Below are 4,050 nucleotides of genomic sequence, written 5' to 3'. Positions count from 1 at the left end.
CACTGGAACAGGTTGCCCAAAGAGGCTGTGGATGCCCCATCCCTGAAGGCATTTGAGGCCAGGCTGGATGTGGCTCTGGGCAGCCTGGCTGCTGGTTGGCGACCTGCACACAGCAGGGGGTTGGGACTGGATGAGCACTGTGCTCCTTTTCAACCCAGGCCGTTCTGTGATTCTATGATCTCTGCACACCCTGCATGCACACACACCTGCACTCACAGCTCTGTGACAAATGCCGCTCCCATGGTACAGCCAACATGCAGACGGGGGAAATGTCAGGAGCAAAGATGCCCTGCTGCGCTCCTTCATTCTGCTCTCTGTAATGAAGGCACTGGGGCGCAGCTGCAGCCCATCCTGAGATGTGGGTTGCTGCAGGGTGCCTCGTTTGGACGCTGCGGGGTCAACCCGGAGCTGCAGCCTGAGGGACACTGCTCGTGTGCTCTGGAGATGGAAGATGTGCCAGGAGCCAAGGCAAGACTTTCACAGGCAGCGCAGGGTGGCGTTCCTGGGCCGGGTGGTGACACGCAGAGCTGTGCCCACTGCCCTGGGATCTGCGTGTGTCCCGTCCTGCAGCACTGCAGAAGGGCTCAGGGTGCAGCACTGTGGCAGGGCTCACTGAGGACGCCAGGTTGAGCAGCAGAGCCCCAGGTGGGATATGGGGGTTCTGGGACGGTGAGGGGGGTCCTGTCAGGACTGTGAGATCCCAAGGGTGACCCGAGGGGGTAAGGGAGGTCAGAAGGAGGAAACGGGAGTTCTGGGGGAGCTCAGGGAAGGGATAAGGGGTGCTGATGGGGACTGTGGGTTTCTGTGAGGCCCTGGGCTGGCTGTAGGGGAGGTGTACAGTGTCTGAGGAGATTCTTGATCCGGTCACTCAGAGCCCCGTCCAGCCCGACCTCAAATGTCTCCAGGAATGGGGTTTTGTCAACAGTTTATGGGCTGGCTTGGCCCGGTTCCGTGACTGGCAGGGTGGAGGGACCCCGGAAAGGGATCAGGGATAAAGGATAGAGAGATGGGCCCCAAAACAAAACAGCGGCAACGTTCTGAGGAGAAACAAACTAATTTACTAAACAAGAGATCAGAATGCAAGATAACACACTGTAACACAATATAATACAATATACCAGGGCTCAGCACTGGGCCCGCTTCTATTGAACATCTCTAGTACCAATATTGATGAGGGGACTGAGCGTGCCCTCAGTAGGTTAGCAGACAACACTAAGCTGGGAGGAGCGTTGATCTGCCTGAGGGGAGAAAGGCATTGCAGAGGGACCTGGATAGACTGGATCCGTGGGACAAGGCTGACTGCAGGAGTTTCAATAGGGCCAAGTGTCTGGTCCTGCATTTCGGTCACAACAACCCCAGGCAACCCTGAAGGCTTAGGGAGGAGTGGCTGGGAAGCTGCCTGGCAGAAAGGGACCTTGTTGTGCTGACCGACAGCCGGCTGAATACGAGCCAGCAGTGTGTCCAGGTGGCCAAGAAGGCCAACGGCACCCAGGCTTGGATCAGGCACGGAGTGGTGAGCAGGACTGGGGAACTCATCCTGCCCTGTACTCGGCACTGCTGAGGCCTCACCTGGAGTTCGGTGCTCAGATTTGGGCACCTCAGCACAGAAAGGACACGGATGTACTGGAGCAGCTTCAAAGCAGGGCAGCAAGGCTGGGGAAGGGCTTGGAGGATATGGCCTCCGAGGAGAAGGAACACGAGGGAGCAGGGCTCTCCCGCAGCTGCAGCCTGCAGCCTCGCTGAGGCCTCCCCGAGCACCTTCACTGCGGGAGGGCGGCACACGGCACGGGCACCCCGGCCGTGCCGGCGGCTCTGACGGCAGCGCTGCGCCTACGGCACACGGCACGCCATCGCAGGGAGCGGGGCCGGGAGATGCGTGACGTCTGAGCCCGTTATTGACTGCCAGCGCGTGCCCGCCCCCCCCCCGTCTCCGCAGAGCCGATTGGCCGCCGCGGCCGTCACTCGACTCCAGGGCGGGCTTCCTCTCCACGCCGTGCGCGTGCACGTTTCGTCCGGCGGTGCCCGGCCCGCCATGCCGAGGGCGAGCCCGGGCGACAGCCGCGCGGCGGCGTGACGCCATCGCTAGGAGACGCGCGGAGCTCGGGCTGCGTGTCACGTGAGCGGGGGGTGGGGGCTGCGGTTTGGGGCCGGGAGCGGCTCCGAGGCTCGGGATACGGAATGGGGCTCCTTGCGGGGCTGGGCTGTGGATCGTGGGGACTTGCGGGGTCCCGCGGGGATTTGGGGCGTCCCTCTGGAGCCCTGAAGGCCTGGGCGCGTTTTGGGGTCCGCTTGTGTCTGGGGGCTGGGGGAAGTGGGGGTCTAGCGGGGCTGAGGGCGGCACGGGGCTGTTTGTTGGGGTGCTGCTGTTGGACTCGGGGCGAGGGTCTGGCAGTGGCACGCGGCCGGGGGTCTGATGGAGTCCGTTCCCGACCTCGAGTCCTCTTGCAGGACTGTTTCTTTCTCAGAACCCTATCCTGAACCGAAATCCTTGATGTACCCAAGTCTAACGCCAACCCCTGCTCTGGTTAATGTGAAAAGGGCTCAAAAGGGAATCTTGGTGACTAATTGTTGCTGTTAGCAATGCTTTGGTGTTTGTTGTTGTTTTTGTGAAATAAAGCCATATATTGTATGTATATAAACAAAACCCACAAATACCTTATTAACTACATTAACTGACGTGAAAAAGTATTTTGGTATGATATTAAAGCTTATTAACCAGTATTTATATAGCTTTTCTTTGATTGCCAAATGTTTTGTTTTGGTTTTCAAAACGAAATTGAATCTGTCATTAAAAAAATCAATTCTTAATCAAGTGCCTTATGTCAAGGGTCATTTGTTACATTCCCATTCCTCTCGCTCACCAATAAAGAAGTAAAATTCTTCTTTTTGATAAATTGGGAAAAAGGGAATCTGAATGGTTTCAGTGTAAATGCAAATGAAATTTTTGGAGTGGGATGAATATGGGAACCTATATGTCATAAATTACAGTGACAGACCGGAAGAAAGGTGTATATTCCACATATTATTTTGTCCAGATTATGTTATACTCTGCTCAGCTTGTAAAGAGATACATCAAGGGGATTGGTGTTACTTGTGTCTGGAGTGTGGACAACAGTGGTGGAACAAGTTTTGGGGATTGTTCCGGGGAAACTTCAGGGTAAAAGGAGTAATTAGTGGAAACGTTAATAAACTAATAAAACAACAAAATAGCGCTATGGGAGGGTCGCAAGGGAAAGAAATACCAACAAAACAAACAAACAAACACCTCTCAGGTGTATGTTGGCATATTGGAAGGATGCTGCAGGAGGGCCAGGGGGAATATCAAATAAGAAACTAGGAACATAAATGGAATAACGGGACCAGTTTTATAATGGAGTACCCTAATCATGAGAGACCAAGTGCTGGGTGTTTGTGGAAGCTGAAGAACTGTACGGTTTGATTTGTGGATTGTGAAAGGAATGGGACAAACTGTTTTGATGGCATAAGAAAGGTAATTGTTACTGGTATACAGAAGTAGAATGGAGGGTATGTGGAAGGGTAACTGAGGGTACGACAAAGGAAAAAGGGTTAAAGAGAAAGTGAGTTCATCTGTGCTGAGGTGAGAGCAACCCCCCACACCGTTCCCTGCAAGCAGAACTTGGTGTGAGAGAGTAAGCTGCAGATGGAGACTGCTGCTGTAAACAGCATGACTTGCACAGGGGGAGATAGAGAGGACAGGGCACTGGAAGTGAGGCTAGCCTCTGCAGAGAGAATGGCAGTGTTGGTACTGAGAGCCTCTGGAGAGAAGGAGGTCAACTGGGAATAACAGCGGCTGTTAGTGTGGCGGCACTTTTCCTCAGCAATCAGACTGTAGTTATTTCATATGCACTAATAGAATATGGTCAGATAGAATGAAGAAAACAAAAGGAAGCGTCGCGTATTATGAGAGTTTCTGCTTACATGTCAGTTGAGCTTGAAGCTCAGAGATGCTTTTTAAAACTGCAGCACAGGGAAAATGGAACAAGATGGGATTTATGTTATGGAAAGCAGGAATGCATTCTGAAGATTGAG

This window comes from Tympanuchus pallidicinctus, unplaced genomic scaffold, assembly GCF_026119805.1.
Source record: "Tympanuchus pallidicinctus isolate F22 unplaced genomic scaffold, pur_lepc_1.0 scaffold68, whole genome shotgun sequence".
NCBI lineage: Eukaryota > Metazoa > Chordata > Aves > Galliformes > Phasianidae > Tympanuchus > Tympanuchus pallidicinctus.
The sequence above is the reverse complement of the archived record's forward strand: the minus strand, read 5'-3'. Positions refer to the sequence as shown.